Raw genomic sequence first — 10,447 nt, 5'->3', positions numbered from 1 at the left:
GTGTTACTAGCTCACTACGTGAGAAAGTAATGTATGAATCTCATGATCCTCCTTATGCGGGGCACAAAGGGATACAGTCTACCCTAAAAGGGATAGAAACATATTTCTATTGGCCTTCCATGAAAGCAAACATACAAGAGTATGTTTCTAAATGTGTGGTATGCCAAAAGACGAAGTTTGATAGAGGGAAGCTGCTTCAACCTTTGCCAATCCCTAATTCACTGTGGGAGAGCATATCCATGGATTTTATCTTTGGATTGCCTAAGTCTGTCCATTTGAATACGGGAATATAGACAATAGTAGACACGTTTAGCAAACAAGCCCATTTTATACCTGTCAAAAAGACTCTCAAAGCCCATCAAATGGAAACCCTCTTCATATCACAAATCTTCAAGTACCATGGTTTGCCAATGTCCACAATGTTAGATAGAGATACTAGAATAACCAATAATTTCTGGAAGGGTCTCTTTGAGAATTTAGGGACAAGACTAAATTTATCTTCATCATATCACCCTCAAATGGATGGCCAAAGTGAAATAGCTAACCTAAAAATTCTTGATCTACTAAAAGCCTACGTAACGGAAGTATGGGATACCCAGCTGTAAAAAATGAGAAAAGATCCCCTTAAAAGTGAATATGCTTTCGACGCTGTGGGTCTGTCTGACTTGGAGCCTTCAGATGTGAGTGAAGAGGAGGGGCAATCCAAGTGGAGGCCATGCCCCTTCCTTTCCATTTTGTCTCCCCCTTTTGGTGAGATGATTCTTCTCCCTCTTTTCTTTACCTCTGAGAGCATGCGCCGCCAACAAGTGGGAGTCTCTCTCTCCCTCTCTACCTCTGATTGCATGCGCTACTCTCTCTCTCTCTCTCTCTCTCTCTCTCTCTCTCTCTCTCTCTCTCTCACTCACTCACACACACACACACACTCATACACACACACAGTGTTTCTAGCAGGCAGGGGGCTCCGAGTGGCCTAAGCAAGGGATGCATTGAGGGTGCCTGAGCAGGGGGATGTGAGGGACCTGAGCATGCCTCTCTCTCTCTCTCTCTCTCTCTCTCTCTCTCTCTCTCTCTCTCTCTCTCTCTCTCTCTCTCTCTCTCTCTCTCTCTCTCTCTCTCTCTCTCTCCCCCCTGGGGAGCGTGACCCCATATGGCGAGGAGGAAGGTGCAAGCTGGAGGGGAGGGGGCAAGATGAAAGGAAGGGGAGGAAAGCGAAAGCAGGAGGGTGGAGGGGGGCAAGGCGTAGGCCGCAGGAGGAGACATGGCGCCAAGATTTATTTTCTAAGGAATCTTTGTACTATTGCATATTTTTAAAAATTCTCCCAGTAGTAGTAGGAGTAGGCTAGTAGATCAAAGATCCCAACGGGACAAGTACTTACCCTTAGTGGAGTATGCCTACAATAATACTGTACATACCTCCATGGAAAAAGCACCTTTTGAGGTAATTGAGGGAAGATCTAAAAGTCCCTTGCTACTTACGGTACACGGGAAGATCTTCACTGCAAATGAGTATAGCCTAGACCTACAAGAATGCTTCCAAAAGATTAAGGATGGTATCTCTATCTCACAACAAAGGCCAAAGGTTGCTGCTGATAAGCACAGAAGAGTCCATGCCTTTAAATAAAATGATTCAGTCCTACTTAAATTTCTCAAGGCTCAATTAAGGCACACGATAGGCAAGAATCCTACAGGAAACCAAAAGTACTATGCTAAATTAGCAAAAAGGTACTATGGTCCCTTTCAAATTCTCAGACCAATCAATGAGATGGCTTATCAACTCAAATTTCCCAGTCATTGGATCATACACAATGCTTTCCTTGTGATCCTACTAAAGCCTTACAAAGGAGAGCCACCTCAAGAACCAACTATTGAAGACCCACCGGAGATCAAGGACCAAGAAGAGGTGTTGTAACCCAAGTCCATTCTCCGACATGAAGACAAGGTATCAAGAGGCGGTAAGATTATCCAATGTTTACTTATTAAGTTTAAGAGCTATCCTTTTGAAGATGCTAGATGGATGCAAGGCATAAAATTAAAGGACAACCTGAACCTTTTCAATGCTTACAATGTTTCCCTAGAGTAAGCAAATGTAAGAATGTTTAAAATGAACAAAGTTTTTGTCTTATAACACTGTCTTTTTCTTCATTGTGCACAAATGTTAATAAGTATGCATGCCTAGGATCAAGAATGTGGAGATGACGTCTTCCAAACACCAAATGGAGCTTGTCACTCTACTATAGAAGATTGATAGGACTAATGCGTAGACATGTTTGTGGCAGCTTAGGCTCTCAAGCACCAAATGGATTAGTCATCCATTCTGGAACGATGTCCTAGGGTAAAATAGGGATGAAGGTAATTTCATAATAGCTAATATCTAATTCTCCTAGCTGATTTTCTCATTTTAAACTAGTCATTTAATGTGGAGAAGTGTCGGGGGAGAAAAAGCTAGAATATTGGTTAGGCTGGCAGACTGGTCACGGTAGGGATCCAAAGGAGGGAAAATACGGATCCAAAGGGGGGGGCATCTGCAAAGGAGAAATGTGCAGCAATGGGCTTCAAGGACTCTAAGGTTCAGCCCATTAAGACTTCCAAAATGCTAAGGCTCCAAAATTAAATAAAATGTTCAATGGTCAAACTCTAGGTAAATTTGGATGCTTGTGGGAAGACTCAAAAGTCTTCCCACATCCCTATCTAGGAGGGGGCGAGCCTTTTTATGTAGGGGATGAGAGAGAAACACACACGCACTCTTGCAAGCTCCCTTTACACAAAGGACATAGTGGACAATGTCAGCTCCCTAGCCAGTTGCCCCCAAGGTGCATTCAAATCCTATTGGATGGCCATAGAGGTGGACCAATGAGAATTAGGCTAGAGTTTTGTATTGTAAAATGTCTCTCTTGATGGGGGAAACCAGAACACAAACTTTTATATTGTAAAATGTCTCTCTTCATGGAGGAAACCTATAATAACAAAGCCTTTTGGAGGGGGGACCGGCTCCATGTAAATCCGGTCCTCAACTGTTGTTAATAGCTTAATTTCTCTCTCTTTTTGAAGTATTGTTCATGCCTACCTAACTAGGTGTTATTCTTTTGTTGCTCTCTCCATCCAAGCACTCTTGCTATTTTCATTAGGAATCTATTCTAATGAAATTCTCACTATGTCTATGTTATTTTCCGCTACACACAAGTTACTAGACCATTAAATGTTACAGGAAAATGTCATGTAGGGTATACCAAGGGCCAGAAACAATGGCTTGTCCGAAAGGCAACAAGATGCCCCTTATAAAATAGCACCTTGTACTGCAAGGGCAAAGACCAGATTCTCAGGCAAGTGCCAATTTCTAGTGGAATCACAGAGCTGATCTGAAGTTTCCATGATGGTGTTTGCGACGGTCACTTTGCTCTAGATATTATTAGTAGGAAGATTCTACATGTAGGACTCTCTTGGACTAGTCTGAATAGGGATGTGCATATTGGTGTAAAACATGTAGATCTTATCAAGTATCTAGTGATCGGACAGTAACCTATGAGCCACATACTCCTATCATCTCATTTGGCCGGTTTGAGAAGTGGATGATAGATGCAATTGGTCCTTTAGCAAGGGCCTAGAGTCGGGTAAACTGTACATTCTAATTGGTGTAGACTACATGACCCGATGGGCGGAAGCAGCAACCACCACACGCATTACAGCCTAAGAAGTGGCAAAGTTCATATTCAGCACATCTGTTGCTACTTTGGCACACCATTGGAGATAATATCTGATAGAGATCCAGGTTTCAAAGGGTGACTTGGTGGGAAAGCTGATGAAGAAGCTGGGTATCACACGCCGAGACTCCACTCCATACTATCCATAGTACAATGGTCTAGTAGAAAAGGTAAATGACATGATCTTTAAGATCATCACAAAGCAGGTGTGTAACCACACAATTGATTGGGATAAGCATCTCATGGACACTCTTTGGGCCTACCACACGACATTTCGAACATCACTAAGTTTCACCCCTTTCCATCTGGTAAATGGAAAAGAGGCCATACTACCTATCGAGGTACGGATAGCCAGCTTGCGAGCCATGGCTAGTCAATTATAACGCCCAATTACCCATCTTTGCAACCACATCTTGGATCTAGAAAGGCTTCAATTAGACAGGGAAGATGCGATCAACTACTACGCAACGCAAGCAGAAGCACGCCGACTCACATTCAATCAAGGGCTTAAGGAAAATGGGATCTGTAGGCCATTGACCATTGGTTTTTTTTTTGCTCGGATAATCTGTAGTGGCACCAGACACAATAGCCTTTGCATCCATCTACCCAATCGGCCACTCTCACTGGGAATCCTTACTGTCAGAAACAGCTCAAGTTAGGAGCTGTTCTGAATGGTTTGAATTAACACCTGCATTTTCAGTATATCGAACACTTTGCCATTATTTTTAAGCTTTTGGAGGGAGTGCAATAAGTTCTTCGCATTTCTAATTCTTGGCTCTGTGATCCTCCCAGCAGTGGCAAGAAGGGTTGTTAACCCTCACGGCACATGGACACCCTATGATCTATAAACGTTGTATTATTTAGAGTCAGGTACCAGGCTTGTCGGACCAATAGGAACAGGGTAAGGGTGATCGCCGATGACAGGCGCACTCTAACTGGAATGTGGTGAGCTCATATAAAAGCCACTAAACCTAATTTTTACTCATTCTCTCATTGTGCAATAGAAGCTGCTCTTGCTCCATCTCCACCTTCTCCTTCACCATCTCCTTGTGTGTGTGTGTGTGTACGTGTGTGTGTGAGAGAGAGAGAGAGAGAGAGAGAGAGAGAGAGAGAGAGAGAGAGAGAGAGAGAGAGAGAGAGAGAGAGAGAGAGTGAGAGTGTGTGTGTGATCGAGCGTTGCGGCGGCACGACGGCGGCGAGGCGGTTGAGCGCGGCATAGCGGCGTCTCCCTCTTCTTTGCGGCGCGGGAATCCTTCATTCGCAACTACGCAGGAAGGTGAGTGACACACCATTCTTCCTTGTGAGCTTGTCTGTTGTATGACTGTGTGCTAGGAGCCTTTGTGGCTCGCACACGACGCGTAGCAAGTCCCTAGCCTTGACATTTTTGGCGCCGCGGCCGGGGAGCTGCTGCGTGTGAAGCTCCAATGGCGACCTGTAAATTGTATTGAAGCTATTTTTTATGTAGGAAAGGCGCGGCTTAAGTTTGATTATTGTTGTTATGCAAAAACAGTAGAGAAAGACACAATGTTGTTGACTGCATTCAAGTTTTCTGTGTTCTGTTAAGCTCTGTTTTGTTAGTTCTATTAAGCTCAGATTTCAGCTTACACAGTTAGCATTTCTTGCGTTTCTGCATTTTCTGCATTTTCTGGTTTGCACTGCACAGTTATGTCAAGTTTCAATTTTCTGCATTTTTTGTGTTTTTTGGTTTGTGCACAGTTAGGTGCACAGTTAGTTAATTAAGCAGGTTAGGAATTAGGTGAACCACTGATTAGCAGGTCAGTGATAGCCGTTTTTCGGCTTTCCATAATTGCCATAGTAAGCTACCTCACCCTACCAAATTCACCCAAACACTATGGCTATCCCTACCATTTCATTGTACATAGGCGTGTGTGAGTTACGGGACTTTTCCCATATCTCCTTAAAAACCCTCAGCTAGCTAGTCACTGGGCTAGTTGAGCCAAAAAAATAAATAAATTCAAAAAAATAAAATATATTATGGCCCATTTGTGTGTAAATATTGCATTATATGTATGGCCTAAATATAGGGATTTTTATAATTATTTTGGTATTTTATTTAAATATTTCTCCTTAGGTGTATGTTTTATTAAACCTATATACACCTTCTTTCATCCTCTTACACCATAAGTATATTTTTTGTCAATATGTACATACTCTAACCTTATATTTTTCCTTTATACAAATCACTCCCACATTTTCACCCCCACCCTCGTGAAAACAAAAAATTGATTTCTACTCATTGGTCACGTTTATTATATTATTTACTTGCATACCTTTTCCTCTTTCACCCAAAATAATTCAAAGAGGGACCATATCATATGATTCCAATATCTTTCCATATCCATAACTCCTCCATATTTTTATTATTATTTTTACTCATTATTCTAACACCATGTGCGCATTGAGCTAAAGTCCATGAATAGTCCATACACTAGTCCCACCATGTATATATTTCTTTATTCACCAATAATCCTCCTCCATGCATGGGTCAAGGGCAACTTGGATGCTTTGTATTATGATATGACAAAGGAGGGGCTCACTCTTGGATGCATTGTACAAATTCAACAAAGGAGGGGGCCACTAAAAGACTTTTGTAGGCATAAAAAAAGGCTTTTTGGTGAGAATTTTGGCACCTATCTCCACTCCGAATTTGGAGCGGTGGTCAAAAGAGAAAATGTAGCCCACGCTCTGAATAATCATCTCAAATGTTTTCATGATTTTTGGAGCTACCAGCGGTGAGATATGATTTTTTGAGTGGACCCCAGTCTATCCACTTTTCTCATAAGTAGCCCATAGTCTTCTCTCACCTCTTTCCACACTTCTACACACACACACACACACATTCCTCTCAATCCCTCACTCAAACCTGCACATTCAATGGTTTTTCTCACCCTCTTCACCATTACCCTTCTCTCTCATCCCTATAGTTCTTTTATGAACCTCTACATACATACACCCTCTCCATGTCTCTCTCTATTGCTTCTATGTTACAATTTCATTTACCTCTCCTAAAAATATCTAAAATTCAGCATCTTAACCATGATAACTTCTGCAAATTGAGGATTTTTCATCAACAAATCCTCTTTTCATCGTGGTGGTCAACCGTGGCGGCGGCGTAAAGAAGCGAAGAAGACCAGCGGTCATTTTTTCCACAATCTACACAAGGGTGAGTTCAAGCTTCTTCAAAGCTTCACCATCTCAATGATTCTCTTTTAATTCACCCCTCTTCCTTCATCAAATCAACTCACTCTACCCATTGTAAATGTAACATTAACTTTCTAGTGATTACTAACGACTAACATACTAACACACAATAGCATTGACCTAACCATAAAAGACACCTCACCTCAAGACATGTGTATAGTAACTCTCTCTCTCTCTCTCTCTCTCTCTCTCTCTCTCTCTCTCTCTCCTTACTTACTTTCACCTTATCTACCATCAATAATGCTCTCTTTTGAGCCCACACCCATGACTTAAGCAGACAAGGAAGGCCCGCAATGTTTTGATATTCAGAAAAATCATAATCCTGATTTGTTAGCTTGTAAATTAGGATTTCCAATAATCTTAATGAGGGGTCTCCAACCTATAAATAGGCCCCTCTCCTTTTTGTAAAACAATCTCCAACATATCACATAGCACCCCAACACTCTATGCGTGAGGAGAGACTTAGGTGTAGCAACCACTTGTGAGCTTCACTCTTGGTGTGAGAGAAGCCTTCAAGCTACACATTGCAAGTGAGAGAGCGTGAGTTCCACAAATCTCAAAACCACTATTGTACATGCTCCTTCATCATCAATAAATTGAGGTTTGGTGCATCAAAGGCGTGATTCGACATTCAAATCTTCGTCCTTCCATTTGTGCAATACGGTTTGGTGAATTCAAGGTGACTTGTGTATTTTGAGTTTTTATCGGTTGATCTTGATTTTAGAAAGTGTTTTAGTGTGTTTTTCATTGGCAGTTTTGTGTCCATTGTAAGAGGGTATTGTGGTGAGAGGTCTCCCAGACCCTAAGACAGTGTGTGTGTGTTTTGGCAATGATTAGCAATCACTAAGCATCGAGTGAGTTTTGTACAAGTTCTACGATAGCATCATAACGAACCATCTCCATTTGCAAGTCACAAATAAGGTATTACGCAAGATCCTTTCCTCTCTCTCTTCCCTTTGCTCTAGCTCTCTCTGGTCCATTTCATGTGTGTCTTGGTGTGAGGTTGCTTGTGTGTGTTGTGTGGTGCATCTTCTTGGTTGTGCCAAAATCTCTCTTGCGTCCTAGTTCGCATACCATAACTATGTGGTGCCCCTATCTTGTTTGGGTTTGGCTGTGGGTTTGTTGTTGTGTTGTGCTGCTGGTTGCCCCAGCCCCAATTGAGCAGCACGGGAGCCTTGAGGGGTGTTTAGAGGTCGCCTCTCTTGTTGCCTGCCCCGGACCGCCTCAATTTTGGTGCCCCCACTGAGGAACGATTGTGTGCTTAGTGTTGTTGTATTGCATGAATGCTTGAATTTCAACATAATCAAGTAGATTTTATGAATCATGAAAACAGACCGAGTTTAATTTCAAGGAAACAAAAATTGATCTAGAATATGGTTCGGATTATGTATAACATAAGAAAGGAAAAAAACATTTTCACATAAAAGTCTAGAATTCATGTTGAAAGACCTTTCAAAACTTTGTGTAGTTAGTTGATGATTGTTTGGAACTAATCTTTGTGTGGTTCTAGCATTGAGAGACTATGACACGCTATACCTTTGATGATATCCCAATCTTCTTCGGAAATCTAGAAGAAGATGTTGATGATTTTCTTGCTGATTTTAGAATGGTTTGTCGTATCCTTGGTAAAAGGGATGACATTGAAAAAGGGGATTTTCTATTGCTATGCCTTAGAGGTAACGCTGAGCAATGGTTTTGGAGTATGTCTTCTCAGATTGGAGATGGGTATACCCAAATTTCCAAAGCTTTGAAGACCAGATTCTCTAAAATTCCAACAACAGAGATATCATGGGCTTCATTAGGGAGACTTCAACAACACAGTGAAGACTACTATGCTTATGAGGATTTTTTTTCTCGTCAATGGGGAGGATGTGGATTTAGTTCTACATTTCCAGATTATGTAAAAATGGAGCAATTTATTTCGGGTTTGTCTCCTTTCCTAAAGACTAAGGTTACTTGTAGTGGACCCTCTACCTTTGAAGAAGCTGTCACTATTGCCCGAAGGAAGTTTCACAAGTACTTCTACATCAAAAATGGTTTCCATCATGCTGGAAGAACCAACCATCATGAAAGTGTTTCTATCAAGGAGTCATCTCCTTTGCCATACTTGTCTCCTTCTACTCCGACAAATGTTGAAGAAGTTACCTACATGCCAACTAATTATTCAAGTGCTAAAGTGTGTGGCCAAGATTCAAATGTGGAATCTCTTTCTTCTACCTTTATCACAAGCATGCAAAAATCGACACAAGATATCTCAAATGGCATTGATGATTCAATAATGGATACATCCAACCTTTTGGCAGAGGATCAATTTCTAGTCCGAGCAGACGAAGCTTTTGTGCAACATGACTCTATGGATAATGAAGACCTTGAAGGTAACCTTGATCTTATGGAATGTTCTGAGAGTGTATCTTGTCTAAAAGAAGAGAGTGAAGAAGAAGATGAAATCATAGGTGGAGAGATCATAGACCACATTGATCATAAAGAGATGATTGTGTACATAGAATGCCAACTCCAAAATAAAGTAGAAGAGTGTGAGTTGAATCAATGTGAGGATAATCGTGAAGAAGTGTTTGAGGATGTTCAAAAGCATTTGTATGACCCATGTATGTTAAGCATGGAGGAACCTATCATGCAAGAAGCCAAATGTTTCACAAAATCAAACAGTAATCCATCAAACTTTGAAGTGGTACGATGTGAGGAGTTACAACCTTGCCAAAGGGGGGGCTTAGAAGGGGATGAAGAACATGAGAGAGTAGTAAAAGGTAAAATCATAAAAGGAAACTATCAGAAGGGTATCATTCTCTCCAATGGTGTTTTAGTGGGTGGCTCTTCATTCATGGGACAATCTCTTAGCAAGGAAATCCAAGCTTTTGAAGCCCCAATCATCTTCATATTGGGTTTCACCTCTTCAAGGTCAACTTCTCCTCTCTTCACATATACCTTTCATCGGGGACACCATACCTTCTTAAGTGGAAGAGGACATGAATACTTGGTGATGAACGGATGTTTCAAACCTTCTTCATTTGGTTCTTTGGTGTATGGAGGTCGCACATTGTGATGCTTCTGGTCTTCATCATAGATGAAAAACTTGTTGATTGCTACATGTGGATATTTCATCAATCAGTACCAAAATCAGTTCTTTTCCTATGTGTTGGAAGCAATAGAAACCTTCATCTATTATCTACTTATGTGGTAAACTATTTGCAATATCTTCCAATAGAAGTTGGAAGCATGGATCAAGATTTCCTAAACCATGAAGGTCATAGAATTTTTGACTTCATGAGCCTACCCAGGTTGAATGAATTTTATGAGCTACAGTTCACGAATTTGCTCATACAAGCTCTTGAAGATCGTAGCAGATACATCAACTTTACACAGGAGGAAGAGCAACCAATATTTTATATCACATTTATAGTGACAGATGCAATGATGGACAACAATAAAATCTACAAGTTTCTTCAACCAAAATCAATAAGTGTTTCCATCTTTGGGAAAGATATTTCAAGATCTTTGATCCTGGGGGG

This window comes from Adiantum capillus-veneris, chromosome 10 (assembly GCF_014529385.1).
Source record: "Adiantum capillus-veneris isolate H3 chromosome 10, ASM1452938v2, whole genome shotgun sequence".
Lineage (NCBI taxonomy): Eukaryota > Viridiplantae > Streptophyta > Polypodiopsida > Polypodiales > Pteridaceae > Adiantum > Adiantum capillus-veneris.
Note: the sequence above shows the minus strand (reverse complement) of the source record.